At 44.9% G+C, this 16,102-nt stretch overlaps 2 protein-coding genes across 2 annotated transcripts in view; both read left to right on the top strand.

The window, feature by feature from the left end:
- The window catches only part of LOC140721129 (NACHT, LRR and PYD domains-containing protein 3-like), a 752,838-nt gene that overhangs the window by 274,103 nt on the left and 462,633 nt on the right, over positions 1–16,102 (top strand). The window lies entirely within an intron of this gene.
- The window catches only part of LOC140721127 (NACHT, LRR and PYD domains-containing protein 3-like), a 301,993-nt gene that overhangs the window by 240,621 nt on the left and 45,270 nt on the right, over positions 1–16,102 (top strand). The gene's annotated exons all lie outside the window — the stretch shown is intronic.

The following is a 16,102-nucleotide window of genomic DNA, read 5'->3' as shown; positions in this document are numbered from 1 at the left end:
CTCCCTCGTGGATATAATAGTTCGCAATCTATGTCATCAGTATGCTTGAGGAATCATTTCCAAATCGGAAACTGGCACAAGATTTATATCTATCTTTTGTTAATGATGTAGAATTGTACAATTTATGTTCTGCGTACTGTCTGTCCTTTCGAGCCTGCAATGAAGCTGCAAGTGTTTCATTGTACCTGTCCCTCACCGTCCCTGTGCACACGGCAATAAACCCGACCGGACCTGACAATACTCACTGAGATTTGAACCGTGATGACCCCGGGCAGATGAGTCAAGGTGATGTAGGCAAACTGAGTGAGTAGGACCAGAGCCAATATGGGAAATGTATGGTCACCCTCTTCTACAGAGAGACAGCGTCTCTGAGTGGATTGAGGTGCAGTGACGAGTGAAGAAGATCAAATCTACATTGTACCGATTCCAAATTATTGTCTGTAAGACGTCGCACAGCCTGTAAGACGTCGCACAGTTATTTCCAGCTTTATTGAGACAGCACCTACGATATTTTTTCAAAGTCATGTTCTCCTTGTCTAACAAGTGTCATACAGAACAAATAACGAATCGCTGCAGGAACAGTGGACAGCGGGACAGGCAGCATTTGTGGACGGAGAGAGATAGTACACATTTCCGATCCACACACTGACACTGAACTGAACGTGGAGTGCAGATGACCAGTATGGGGAGTTAAGAAATGTGCAAGAGTTGGGCGGGTGCAAGTGTGGATGTGTGGTAGTCAGCTCGATATGGGAGACTTTTGGTATATTCACCATATGCAGAATTCTCAGAGCGAAAAGAGCAGGAAGTCCTTCTCGGAGGTAGAGAGGCTACAGAAGGTTGGTGAATGGGCAAAGAAGTGGCAGATAGAATGCAGTGCATGGAAATATTTTGTCACACACTTTGATTCAGCAATGAAGGAGCAGACTTTCTAAGAGGAGAGAAAATGCAAACAAGAAGACTGAGACGCTAAGAGCCTCGGGAGTCCGTGTACAGGCCTCCCATTGTGACGTACACACCGGCACCATAATGTCCCAAAGGTTAATTTGCAGGTTGAGTCTGTGATGAGGAAGGCAAGTGCGATGCTCGCATTCCTTTCAAGAGGACTGGAATATAAAACAAGGTTCTGATTCAGAGACTTTATAAAGAACTGGCGAGGCCTAGTTTGGAGTAATGTGAGCAGTTTTAGTTCCCTTACCTGAGAGAGTATGGCTGAAGCTGGAGAGGGTTGAAAGGAGATTCAGAGAAATGATGCTAGGATTGAATGGTTAGTGATATGAAGAGCGTTTGATGGCGCCGGGCCTGCATTCACTGGATGCGCGGGACCTCATTGGAAGCTGTCGAATGGTGAAAGGCCTTCACAGGGCGGATGTTGAGAGGATGTTTCCTGTGGTGGGAGAATCTAAGACCAAAGGACGCAGCCGCGAGATAGAGGAGCATCTTTTTAGAACAGAGATGAGGAGTGAGTTGTTCAGCCAGTGAGTGGCGAATCTGTCGGATTCGTTGCCACAGGCCCCTGTGGAGTCCGAGTCTCTTTGTATGTTTGTCAGAGATCGATAGATTCATAATTGATCAGGGCACGAAATGATACCAGCAGAAAGCAGGAGAATGGGGCTGAGAGGAAATGTCGAAGCAAACCCGATGGGCCAAACGGCCTAATTCTGCTCCTATATTTTGTGGTCTTAAGTTGCTGAATCAGACGGATGCAGGTTAAGCATGGAAAGGAATCGGGTTGTTGTGGCAGCAAGTTAATACACACGATAATTCAAAATAAGCACATTATCCAGTTCGCCGACCAGCCCCAACTAGGAGTTGAGGATGCCATTGTCTACCTGCTGAACCGTGTCTACGCCCACCTGGACAAGAAGGCGAGCACTGTGACGGAGGGTCATGTTTTTTTGACTTCTCCGGTGCGTTCAACACCATCCGCCCTGCTCTGCTGGGTGAGAAGCTGTGGATGCTTCCCTGATGTCATGGATTATTGATTACCTGACTGGCAGATCACAGTACGTGCGCTTGCAACACTGTATGTCAGACAGAGTGGTCAGCAGCACTGGGGCTCCACAGGGGACTGTCCTGTCTCCCTTTCTCTTCCCCATCTAAACCTCGGACTTCAACTACTGCACAGAACCTTGCCATTTTCAGAAGTTTTCTGAAGACTCTGCCACAGTTGGAAGCATCAGCAAGGGAGATGAGGTGGGAACGGTGGGCTACAGGGCTACGGTGGGAAACTTTGTCATATGGTGTCAGCAGAATCATATGCAGCTTAATGTAAAAAAGACTAAGGAGCTGGTGGTGGATCTGAGGAGGGATAAGGCACCGGTGACCCCTATTTCCATTCAAGGGGTCAGCGTGGACATGATCGAGGATTGAAAATACCTGGGGATGCGAATTGACAACAAACTGGACTGGTCAAAGAACACTGACACTGTCTACAAGAAGGGTCAGAGCCGTCTCTATTTCCGGAGGAGACTGAGGTCCTTCAACATCTGCCGAACGGTACTGAGAATGTTCGACGAGGCTGTCGTGGCCAGTGCTATCATGTTTGCTGTTGTGTGTTGGTGAAGAAGGCTGAGGGTAGCAGACACCAACTGAATCAACAAGCTCATTCGGAAGGCCAGTGATGTTGTGGGGGTGGAACTGGACTCTCTGATGGTGGTGTCTGAAAAGAGGATGCAGTCCAAATTGCATGCCATCTTGGACAATGTCTCCCATCCACTCCATAATGTACTGGTTAGGCACAGGAGTACATTCAGCCAAGAGACTCATTCCACCGAGATGCAACACTGAGCGTCATAGGGAGTCATTCCTGCCTATGACCATCAAACTTTACAACTCCTCCCTCGGAATGTCAGACACCCTGAGCCTGGTCCTGGACTAATGTTAAAGTTTAGATGGGGAAGTTTACACTATTCTTGGTTGGTGCGACTGTAACCAATTTCTCTCGGGATCAATAAAGTATGTCTGTCTGATTAAATTCCAGCCGGCAATTTTTTTTTATTGCCGAACCCGGGCCGCGGCGGTGAGACCGCCGAATCCTAACCACTAGACCACCAGGGAATCTGACGAAACTCGGCCTACAGCAACAGACAACTATCAAACCCAGCAAAATGTAAAACAAAACTTGTAGATAAATAATAATAATGAATAAATGTGATAAATATTGCCACGAATCTACTGCTCAGCACATGGCAGATCTCTTGCTCACCCAGTGCTTCTGGTTGAGGAAAACTCTGGACTCTGAATGAATCAGTGGGAAACACTCGTTCTCCAGTGTCTTTATAAAGATTGTGACATTCAGATCCTCTTATGAGCCCTGGGTAATTGTTGTTTCTGTCTGTCGCCTCGTAGTAATTCTGTAGTCGGCCCTCCGATTCCCGCGACATTGTTGCCGATACATCTGGTGTCTTGTTCCTCACACTCCGCCTGGGTGGAGGTAGCAGAAAGAAAATCAGACGTTCAGAATGCCCGAAATATGGTTTGGGGGTGGAATGCTAGGCTTTCCTGATCGTGCTCTAACAGTGGTCGAGTGTGCGGGAGCCCCTGCTACTGAGAATGACGTGCTGATGACAAATGAGCTTAGATTTCATTAAATAAGCCTGATAGAAACCCCGCAATGATTTGAAAGTTCTCAGGGTAGGCAGTTCCTCGTTTGCTGTTCGCGGCACTCAGTACATGGTATGCTTGCTTAACATCTCCTCTGGCGGTATGTGAAGTGCCGTCCGGATCAATAAGAAGAACCCTCTGGGTAAGCAGCACCGACAAAATTTAATCATTGGATGTTGTGATTGGGAGAACAAGGGTGCGGCAAGACCGCTATATACGGAGAGTATGAAGAATTTATTATGAAACAACACCACTGTTCAACATCCACCATCCCCCCACCCACCGCACCACAATACCGTCTTATCTTCTCCGAACGGTGGATTGAGAATCCTTCCGGCTGTTCCACCGAACTGAGCCATGTCTCCATGAAACAGAGAAGACAGCAATCCCTCATTTCCCTCCGAAACAGCAATGTTGCGCTTGTGTAATGCATCTTGTTTTCAAGTAATTGGCCTTTGGCTAAGAAGATGCCTGGTAGAGGATGCTTCATAGCCCGGCGATTTAGTCTGGCTTGAAGTCTTCCGAACCGACCTCTTTTCCGACAATGGTAATGGCTGACCTTCGCTGATCGCTGAAAGGTGCCGCACCTGCATTCCCGGGAGTCAAGTCCATCTGGTCCTTCAACAGCTCGTTAAACTGCCGATTAATTTAGACAGCTCAAAAGAACGTTTCTTAAAGGGAAATTAGGTGTTTCACATTGCAGCTACAGTGGCTCTGCAGAAATACATTTGGACATTTTGCGAGCTGTCGGCAATACGTCGCGTGAATCACCAGTGCCATCGTGGATCTTTGGATTTATAAACAAATCTCAACATTCCTAAAGCCTTGTCAGGTTTCCGTGTGGGAGGATGCTCGGGAAGAATCAGTCGCTTGGCTTTCACAATGAGGAAGTAAATTGGATTGGCCTTTCGGTACTTTGGGGAAGCGAGAGTGTGGTAATGGATGGTTGTCTCTCTGACTGGGGACCTGTGATGAGTGGCGTGTCCAAGGGATCGTTGTTGCGTCCGTTGTTGTTTGTCATCTTTATCAATGATCTGGATAATGATGTCGCTAACTGGATCAGCAAATTTGCCGATGACAACAACATTACGGGTGTAGTCGACAGTGATGAAGAGTACCGGAGCATGAAACGGGATCTGGACCAGCTGGAAATAATGGGTTGAAAAATGTCAGATCGGAATTAACGCAGACAAGTGTTAGATGTTGTACTTGGGAGGACCAGCCTGGGTTGGTCTGACCCAACGAGAAATAGGGCACTGAGGAGTACGATAGAATAAACGAATCTGGGAATGCAGATCCATAATTCAATGAAAGTTGCGGCACAGTTAGACAGGGTCGTAAAAACAGCTTTTCGCACATTGGCCTTGATAGACCAAAGTACTGAGTACAGGAGTTGGGATGTTACGTTGCTGTTGTTTCAGGCTTTATTGGGGCCCAATTTAAAATATTGTGTGCGGTTGGGCTCAACTATCTGCAGGAAAGATGCAAATAAGACTGACAGAATGCAGAAAAAGAATTACACAGCTATTGCCGGGACTGAATGTTTATAATTAAAATGAAAGATTACATATGTCAGCACTTTATACAATATTATGAGGCGTAGAGAGAGAGTAAATGCAAGCGGGCTTTCTCCACTGATGTTGGGTGAGAATACAACTGGAGATCATGGGTAAAGGGTGAAATGTGATATGTTTAACGAAAGTAGGAGGGGAAACTTCTTCACCCAGAGGGTCGACAGAGTGTAGACAGTGCTGTCAACGCAAATGGTAATTGAGATTCCGATGTCAAAGTTTAAGAGGTGATTGGAGAAGTACACGGATGAGAGGGATATGGATGGCCACGGTCCGGGTGAGGTCGATGAGAGTAGGCAGTTTACATAATTCCTCACTGACTGGACGGGCTGAAGACCCTGCTTCTGTGCAGTGGTTCCCTATGGATGTCTGACTGTATGTCTGGGTTAGAACTTCAGTGTCTCACAGCACCGACCAATCTAGAAAGTCGTTGATACTGTTTTATCCCTCTGTCCTTGTACACACTAAAGCACGGAGACTGTTAATGGATGGTAACAGCATAAGAAGATGGAAGCTTTTGAAATTGTTTATTTTGTATTCTCCAATTGCCTGCAATGGTTTTGAAGGAAGACAAGCGTGAGCCCGGATATTTACTTTGCTCTCGCTGCGTTTTCAGTTTGTTCAGTTTTGTATGTTACATTTATTAATGATTTCAGAGGGAGACACGGATTCCACACCGGCCATGTGGATTCAGGGTTAAATGGATCGAAATATGAGCGTATCTACACTCGAAACGATAAAACCGCGATTCAGAGGTAAATTAGCTTTAGGATAAATTGGTGTGTATTTGAATTGGGAATTTAGAATTGACATTTTGGAAGGCTGGTTCTTTTAATAAGCGCCAGAAGCTGCTGCTGAGCACTTTGAAATGCTGGTTTTAAATTGTAGGGCTCCACTGGACAGTGGAGCCCTACAGTGTCATTTGACGCTGGCTCAAATGACAGGTCAGTTCAGAAAACGCGCTGGTGCAGTCAATAGCTCAGCCATTTGCTTACGCCATCAGCCCTAATTCCATTAATTATCCGGGTGCCGCTGTGTGGACAGATTAAAAAGATTAATTACTCAGCCCTATTTCTCGGAGCACTGTAACTGCGGACTCGCAATAGAGTTGTAAAGTGTACCGAAGTTTCGACTCTCCATGCGGAACACGGCTGCCATTTGTCTTCCAGCCAGAATTCACTCTGTCTACTACATCATCTGCCTTCTGTTAGGAAGCCAATTCCGAATCAACGCAGCCAGGTTTCCCTCGATCCCATGCCTCCTGACTTTCTGAATGAGTCCACTATGGGGAACTGATCAAACGCTTGATCATAATTAATGCACCCACATCGACTGTCCTGGTTCATCCGTTAGTTTTATTTTCACTTTTTCAATTAAGTCAATCTGGCTCATTAATGACAACATACTATGCTTTCTCTCCGTAGCCAGACTACGTTTCTCCAAATACTCATTAATTCCTTCTTTAGTAATCGTCGCCAGTTGTTTACCCACTACTGATGTAAGACTCCCTGGTCTATAATTCCAAGAAGTATCCCTGCTTTTTTTCGACAACAAATGAATATCATTTTCCACGCCCCAATCTTGTAGTTCTACTTCTGTGGCCAGCGAAAACACAAATATCCTGTCCAAAAGCTCAACAATATCTGATTTCGCCTTCCAAAATTAGCTGGACTATAACTCTTCCGGCACCCGGGAATCATCTATCATAATGTTTTCCCAAGTTTCCAGCGCATCCTCTTTCTCAGCGTCGGCACGTTCGAGCATATCTGCGTTATTACGTTGTGGGCACATTGATCAATGCATTCAGTAAGGATCTTCACTGTTTCCTTGGTCTCCAGACAAGTTTTCCTCTTTTACCTCTGATTTGCCCACACTCTCCCCAGTCTCCTCCTGTTCTTCACAGTGCAACTCGTCAAGGATTTCTCAAATCCCACTATCACTCCTTTAAGTCCACTGTTATATTCCTTCCTGTCTACATTGTGACTCGTTATAGCGTTATTTGATCCTTTCTTCCTGTTCTGCAAGTATCGTTCTTTCTTCTTGACGTGTTGTCCAATTTTCTTGTCTCCCAGGGTTACTTTACACTGTCATCCTTTCCCTGCGTCACTGAGACAAGCCTATACAGAACCCCGTGTAACTGCTCCCTAAACAATCCCCACATATCTGTTGCGCAATACCCCGAGTGCATCATTTCCCAATGTACCTTCCTAAACTCCTGCCAGGCAGCACCATAATTCGCAGACCCCCAATTAAACACACCCCATACTCTCTGGTCCTATCCCTGGGCAAGGCAAATGGAGGGGAGTTCTGTCCTACCGTTCTGAAATGCTGACCCTCGGAGAGATCTGTCACCAGACCTGTTTCCCTTTCTAATATTAGATCCGGTACGGACTGTTCGCTAGCGCGCCTGTCTTCTTGAAGTGACACGAATCCTTCCTGGACACTACCAATAAATTATGCCATAATTAAAACTTTTACCCTGGGGAGATGCCAAAGAACATTATGGATGTTTCAGTTACTCATGTAAATAACCTAGAAAATGTCCAAGTCCCGCTTCACGATCGGTTGCTCATTGTTCCAGTTGCAGTTACTTTGTTAGAGGGCGGCTGCACAGAATACCCCAAATGGGGTGATTATGTTACTGTGTTCGTCTCACATTTTATTAACAAACGATCGCTCCACGTTGTCCTCCCTTTCTGCAGTTGTGATATTATCCCTGGTTAGCCATCGCAATCCCTTTACATCAGGGGTGTCAAACTCATTTTAGGTCACGGGCCGGATTGAGCAAAATGCAGCTTCATGCGGGCCGGATCAGTCGGACGCGTGCGAACGCAGCTTTCGTTGTCTCCGTTTTTTCAGCCTGCTCGCATGTGTCTCAGTCTCTGCTATAACTACAAAGTGTTTCACTTTACAAATTCCGTTTCTTATGAAGAAGACTGCCGAGCAAGACTGCCGAATAAATACTAAAAACCCTGAAAACCTGGTACCTGAATAAACTCAGCATTAGCCATATCATACGCCATAGGCGCTTCGATTACTGGGGCCAGCTTTAATAGTAATTAGATTATATTAGATAATTCCACCGCGGGCCGGATTTGGCCCGCGGGCCTTGAGTTTGACATATATGCTTTACATTATGTTAAACGACCCTGTCCATTTTGAAACATCTAAAACGCAGAAAGCCCTGAAGCCGTCCCTGCCCTTGTAACAGTCGAGTGTCTGTGATAGTTTGGAACATACTTCAACCAGTGTAATAATCACGCCTGTATTGCTACGAACCTGAACTTAAGATGTGGGCAATCTTCCGCCAATTCTGCAATTTCCTAGCGACCAGGCACATGATTGTTTGAGTTTATGACATATTTGCCAAACCTGTTCATTGCAAAACGGCTTTATTTGAAAACTCCGCTGAATCGTCAGTAGACACGGGCATTATCTACACAGATGGCCATTTAATGTAAACACATACTTCATTCCATTCCAGCACTTCTCTGAATTTCCTCTGTGTCAGTGTATAGATACAAGTATTGGTGCACATGCTGAGTGTTTGCAACATGAACTTAAATTGTTGTAGGATGTATACCGGGGAACTCAAATATCTGTCCTCGTAAAAATAGTTTTGCGCTTGCCACTTCAGGGAATGGGCTACATGGGGCATCCAAAATAATATGAAATTAGCTGATATAGAAAACAGCAAAATCATCGATTTTCTGCGATTTTCCACCTCGGCATCTTTCTGATTGTCGCTGCTATGACGAAGCTTTCTGCGGACTCTATTTGCCACAACGATATACCTTACGGTTAACCCGTTAAACACCAGGATTAAGCCGATAGGTAGCAATGGTGTTAAAATACTGTCCAGTAATGTGTACCCTCTCCACACGGGTGAAGTAGCGTATTCATATGTGCCGGTGCACCGCCACGGCGTGTTGTCAATGATGACGTAAGGTTCAAAGACAAAGTATAACGGGACACATCTCCCACAGCTCACTAAACCACGGTCACGATAACCACCGTTGCTGTTCTCTCGGTGCAATATCGCTCCCGCAGCTTTCGGCAATATATTGCGATGAAGCGATCGAAGGTAAAACTGACCGTAAACCAAACAGAACAGTCCGTCGTTACAGCCCGAAATACAAGTGTCAGAGCACATACAGGAGTGATAAGCAGGGATCTGGAATAAATGTAGATATTGTTGGTCTGTTCCACTAAAGCAAAAACGATAACCACCATCAGGTCCGCTGTTGCCATTCCAACCAGGTAACGGGTGATGCATTTGGAGAGTCCGCATTTTCCCCGAGATAGGATCACAATCGCCGTTAAATTAACTGCAAGAAATTTGGAAAGAAAATAGAAATATAGTCAGCTCCCTGAATGCCCCCATTCTACCGATGCTATGGAGGGTATGGTCTGCTTGGAAGTGGAAAGCGGAAATCCAGTGTGTGCGGTCTCCGTCGCTGCACTCCGGCTGGAGGACAATGACGGATGTGAGTGTCAGTGGATTGGCGACATTCCCACAGTTTAGAGCGAGGCATCCGAGTTCCACGACTCACGTACCGGTGAGCAGTCGATCGCTCCTGTAAACAACACCATTTCCATTAATAGAGGTGAAAGAACAGACGGGATTATCTGTAGCGGTGACAAAGTGCAGTCAATGAGATATAAAGCACGAGTTCTCATTTACTGACTTACAGAAGAACAGACCTACGTGTCATTTAAATAAGCTACCACGTTGTTTTAATGTCGGAGTGTCTGCACTGATAGAGACTCGGAACTAGAAAAACAGAGACCGGGCATCACTTCAGAAAGCCCAGCGAGGTGAAATTATGAAACAATGTCAATATCATCACGAACATAACTGATAAAGAAAAAAATCACTTCGATCAAATTATGAAACAACGACAATATCGACACCAGCTTAATTGAGAAAAGAAGAAAACACTGCGATCGAAATATGATAAATGAAAATAAAACCATTAGATGCCTGAATCCTCCATTCCGGAAACACGTTTCAGCCAACGGTAGAATCTGTGCTCAGTAACAGTGCGGATACCGCAGCAGAGTAACGAGGGCACCATACATAAAGTAACCAGCTCCGGCATCTTACCGGGGACACCAACCGCTACAAGTGTGGGATAGTAAATGGCCGCGATGTAGTAAATCGCCGCATATCCCATATTCCGTCAGAAGACGCGTTCAGTTGTACGGAGCGTTTCAGCTGCTCAGATTGACTGGGGATCGGTTTAGCAGACTTTTATTGAGCGGAGAGCAATTCCACTGAGGCAATTAGCGTGGCTGTCATGTCAGGGATATTACTGACAACCAACTGCACAAATACCTTGCGTTAAACTATTTATATCCCCGTGCCATGAATTTGACTCCTAAAGTGATTTTGCAATGTAATTATTTTAAAACAAAATTTGATGTGCTTTTTTTCAATGTTATTTTCCATTACACCTGGCTTCAGATATTTGAATGAAGATATAGTTTGTCATTGTTGCTTTTAAATCAGGCATTCATCTTGAAGTCGATTTATTTTGTAACATTTGACGGAGTACATTCGCTTCTAAAATTGAGGGAAGGATTTGTTCTGGCAGGGGGAACGGAGAACACTTCTTTATTAAAGGGGAACATTCGTTCATTCTTCACTTTCGTTCGTTCCAGTCATTTCGGGGGATTGAGTGTTGGAAATCTCTGTGACAGCTGACATGTGTTACAATAAAATACACTGCATATGTTCCTCCAAACACTGTAAAAGATTCACAGCGATATTCCAGAGACCGGTGATCAAAAAGGGAACGTGTCCTCGGGAGATTAGCGAGGGCTGTGGACATTTTGAAGAACAATGTTTTCCAGCGCACACATGGGCCTTTTGGCAGGAACCTGACCTCTTCCAGTGAATGACCTGACCACCCCATTCACGTGACCTTCGATGTAGTCTGTTTAACATTAAAGATATTCTCAAACCTGCCACAATTCTACCATTATTTATCCATTCATTCGGTCTTTGAACAAAAGTAGCAAGTGAAATCTGTGAACTATCCGCAGGTTCCAGGGCTGTTCTATTATTTGCCCAGAAGTTATATTTTCTTTCTCCTGATTTACTGTCAGGTATATTGAGTTTGTGCAGAACAACGGAAGTGTTCAAGCTCACCTGTCAATCACATTTCGACCTGCTCCTGCAGTGAACCGCTCCGTGCCGATTGTGGTATTCGTAGCGATGAGCGGGCCTCGGCTTATTGGAGAAAGTCTCATCACCCTGTTTCCATTGTGGAACTCGTACTAATGTGCGGCCCTCGGTTGACTCGAGAAAGTATCACCTCTGCCTGCAGATTCATCCTTCCAAAGTGAATCACTCCGTAACGTTCCGGGTTGAACTCCATCTGTAACTTCTCAGCGCTGCTCTGCGTCCTGTCACTGTCCTCTTGTAAACTCTGATTACCTTCTATACAATACATAATTCCTCCAACTTCCACATCATTGCAGATACAGTAACTCGCCGTTCCACTTCCTTATTCACGTTATTTTTAAAGCACAAATATTCTGGGTTCTCAGAACAGATCTCTGCAGGACACTACTGGCACCAGCATCCGGGGAGAAAACTCTCCATTCACAACTATCCTCTGCCTCCTGGGGCGTCAGTCCTGAATCCACAAGCCAACTTTCCCAGGATACCAGGCCTTCTTAAAGGTCCTACCATGGTTAACCATAAAAATAACCGTCACATCCTCACAGATTTGAACCAGGCTCGTGAGACATGATCTGCTCCTCACAAAGCCATACTGACTCTGCCAAATTAGGTAATGTTTCTTCAAATTCTCGTAAATCCTGTTTCTAAGAAAGTTCTCTGATAATTTGCCCATCACTGAAGTAGGACTCACCGCTTCCCGCAGTCACTCAGGCTTTCTCCCGACCACACAAGAGGACGTATTTAACCTACTGCATATTTTTTTCAAAAGTTCCAGTACATCCTCTCTCTTAACTTCGGTATGCTGTCGCACATCGGCCTGTTTAACGCTCTCCTCACAAATGTCCCTCTCACTGGTGAATACTGAACTAAAGTCTTCATTCAGGACTTGTACTTCTTTCCCCGACCTCAGCGGCTTGTTTTATCTTCTATCCCCGACCGGTCCGACACTCATTCCAGTCATCTTTTTCTTCGCATACATCTCGAATGGCTTGGGGGTTTCCTTAAAACCATTGTCCCCGGCTACTTTGTAAATCTACAGTAATCTCTGATCCTTGCTTTCTAATCCTCTGAATTCAGCTTCCTAAAGCTTCTTTCTTCCTCTTGTTCAGATGTTTCACATCGTTTGTCGACCATGGCTCCTTCACCCTACCGTCCCTTCCCTGCCGGAATGGAGCAAACCTGTCCAGAACCCCATGTAAGTGCAGCCTAAATTATATTCACAGTTCCGTTGTGTATTTCCCAGGAAATATCCGTTCCTGATTTATGCTTTGATGTTCCAACCTAATATCATTATAGTTCCAATTACTCTGTTAATAACTTTTGGAACTGACATGGGGCTGTGGGACGGGAGAGGGCAGTGTGATTAATTTGGACCCTGACACGGGGCAGTGGGCAGACAGTGAGGCAATGGGATGGGTATGGGGAATGACACGAGGTTGTGGGGACACAGCGGTGCATTGAGATTACTTGGTGACTGACCTGGGCCTGTGTGATTAGTGTATGTAACCCTTTTACGAAAGGAGGGTGCTGGACCCCTTATGATTTGTCTATCGACACAACCGATCTACGGACGGCGCAATGGCCACTGCTCTACACACCGTCCTTACACATCTGGAGAAGAAGGATGCTTATGTGAGAATGCTGTTCTTGGACTACAGTTCAATATTCAATATCATAATTCCCCCCAGGCTGGACAGGAAGCTCAGTGATCTCGTCCTTGACCCCGCCTCTCAGATCGCCAGTATGTTGTAAGAGTGGGTTCCCTCACCTCCACCCCTCTGACTTTCATCACAGGAGCCCCTCAGTGCCATGTACTGAGTACCTCCCATACTCTCTATATATCAATGTCTGTATCGCCACCCACAGCTCGTCTGTTAAGTAAATTTGCCGATGATACTATATTGATTGGACTAATCTCAAAATATAATGAAGTTGCCTGCACTTGTCCTGTCTAAAGTTCTTGCGTATATCTTTAGAATATAGTTCTGCCAATTATTTAATTAATTCTTCTATCTTTGATGATGAAGGAGCGATCGACTGCCTATACAGGGTTTGGCAACCTATAATACTTATTATTATGTTTTAATTGTTTTTAGCTCAAGGTGGTATAACTTGAAGTAGAGCCATCGCGAAGATTTTTCTCATTTCTCAGTTGGCTAAGAAATTGTGTGCTCAGATCGCTGGGATGTCTTCTATGGATGGACATGAGTGGTTCACTTGATCTTCCACAGTGTTGGGAGACTGTAGGTCTGACACGGTGGTCAGCAGCACAGGAGCGCTGCAGGGAACCGTACTCTCTCCGGTCCTGTTCACCCTGTACACATCAGACTTCCAATATAAATCGGAGTCCTGCCATGTGCAGAACTTCGCTGATGACACGGCCATAGTGGGGTGTGTCAGGAATGGACAGGAGGAGGAGTATAGGAAGCTGATACAGGACTTTGTGATATGGTGCAACTCAAACTACCTGCGTCTCAATATCACCAAGACCAAGGAGATGGTGGAGGACTTTAGGAGATCTAGGCCTCATATGGAGCCAGTGATCATTAATGGAGAATGTGTGGAGCAGGTTAAGACCTACAAGTATCTGGGAGTACAGTTAGACGAGAAGCTAGACTGGACTGCCAACACAGATGCCTTGTGCAGGAAGGCACAGAGTCGACTGTACTTCCTTAGAAGGTTGGCGTCATTCAATGTCTGTAGTGAGATGCTGAAGATGTTCTATAGGTCAGTTGTGGAGAGCGCCCTCTTCTTTGTGGTGGCGTGTTGGGGAGGAAGCATTAAGAAGAGGGACGCCTCACGTCTTAATAAGCTGGTAAGGAAGGCGGGCTCTGTCGTGGGCAAAGTAATGGAGAGTTTAACATCGGTAGCTGAGTGAAGGGCGCTGAGTAGGCTACGGTCAATTATGGATAACCCTGAACATCCTCTACATAGCACCATCCAGAGACAGAGAAGCAGTTTCAGCGACAGGTTACTATCGATGCAATGCTCCTCAGACAGGATGAAGAGGTCAATACTCCCCAATGCCATTAGGCTTTACAATTCAACCGCCAGGACTTAAGAACTTCTTAAAAGCTATTATTAATGCTTTTTGAGAGAGTGATTTAGATGCATATCATATTTTTACTGAGTTAAGTATTGTATGTAATTAGTTTTGCTACAACAAGTGTATGGGACATTGGGAAAAAAAATGTTGAATTTCCCCATGGGGATGAATAAAGTATCTATCTATCTATCTATCTATCTATCTATCTATCTATCTATCTATCTATCTATCTATCTATCTATCTATCTATCTATCTATCTATCTATCTATCTATTTCTTCATTTTTCTGAATTGTGCTCTCATTTGAGTTTAGTGGTGTGTATTTTGTATTAGTTTTACACATGCCGGCATGCAGTGCTCAATTCTGGTTTCGTTAAGAAAAACATCCTGAAGAGGTTTCTTTTTAAATTAACACCCCTCCCCTTCTCCCAGTTTCACCGATGAATTCACCCCCTTGTTATTTTTCCTCCTCTGCCCATTTTTTATTCTGACTTATCATCTTCTTTTTCCAAAGAAGCCAAAAATTCAAGGACAGAAGTTAGTGTAGATGCCATTACTAATGAGAAAATGTGCTTTGGAAGCTGGAACGCCTGGAGGTAGATAAGACTACTGGACCTGATGATGTACACCCCAGGGTTCCGAAAGAGGTAGTTGAAGAGTTTGACAAGAGTTTGGTCTATAATTCCAAGAAATATCCCTATTATCTTTCGTCAACAAATGAATAACATTTTCCACCCTTCAATCTTCTAGTTCGACTTCCGTGGCCAGCGAAGAAACATATAATGTCCAAAAGTGCAGAAATATCTTCGCTCGCTTTCCCAAAATACCTGGTATCCCAAATTCTGTTATTGGGAAATCATCTATCACAATGTTTTCCAAGTTTCCAGCGCATCCTCTTTCTGAGCGGCGGCATGTTCTGGCATATCTGCCTTTTTACGCTGTGTTCACATTGATCAATATATTCAGTGAGGAGCTTCACTGCCTCCTTGGACTCCCGAGACGAGTTTTCCTCTGATCTGCCCACACTCAGTCTCTTCCTATTCTTCACAGTTCTACTCCTCAAGGCCTTCTCAAGTCCCTTTCTAAATCTTCTAAGTCCATTGTTAAATTATTTCCTAGTTACATTCTGACTCGCCATAACCCTAGCTGATCCTTTCTTCCTAATCTTTAAGTTTCGTTCTTTCTTCCTCTTGACGAGTTGTTGCAACTTTCTTGTCACCCAGGGTTATTTTATTTTATCATCCTTTCCCTGCGTCAACGAGAAAAACCTATACTAAACCCGATGTCAGTTCTCTCTAAACAATCTCCACATATCTGTTGCGCATTTCCCTGGGTACATCATTTCCCAACGTACGTTCCCAAGTTCCTGCCAGGTAACACCATACATTGCAGACCCCAAATTCCAGGCTCCCTTCTCCTATCACTGTGCAATGTAAATGTCGGGGAGTTCTCCCTATCGTTTTGAAATGCTGACCCGCAGAGGGATCTGACACCGGACCGGTTTGCTTTTCTAATAGTAGATCCGGTATCGACTGTTTGCGAGTCCGCCTTTCTTCTTATAGTGGCATGAATCCATCCTGGACACAACTGAGAAATTATGCCATACCTGAACCTGTTACCCGACCTTGTCCATTTTGAAATATCTTAAACCAGGAAAGTCATGAAGCCATCCCTGCCCTTGTGACAATC

This window comes from Hemitrygon akajei, unplaced genomic scaffold (assembly GCF_048418815.1).
Source record: "Hemitrygon akajei unplaced genomic scaffold, sHemAka1.3 Scf000050, whole genome shotgun sequence".
Taxonomy (NCBI): domain Eukaryota; kingdom Metazoa; phylum Chordata; class Chondrichthyes; order Myliobatiformes; family Dasyatidae; genus Hemitrygon; species Hemitrygon akajei.
The sequence above is the reverse complement of the archived record's forward strand: the minus strand, read 5'-3'. Positions and strand labels throughout refer to the sequence as shown.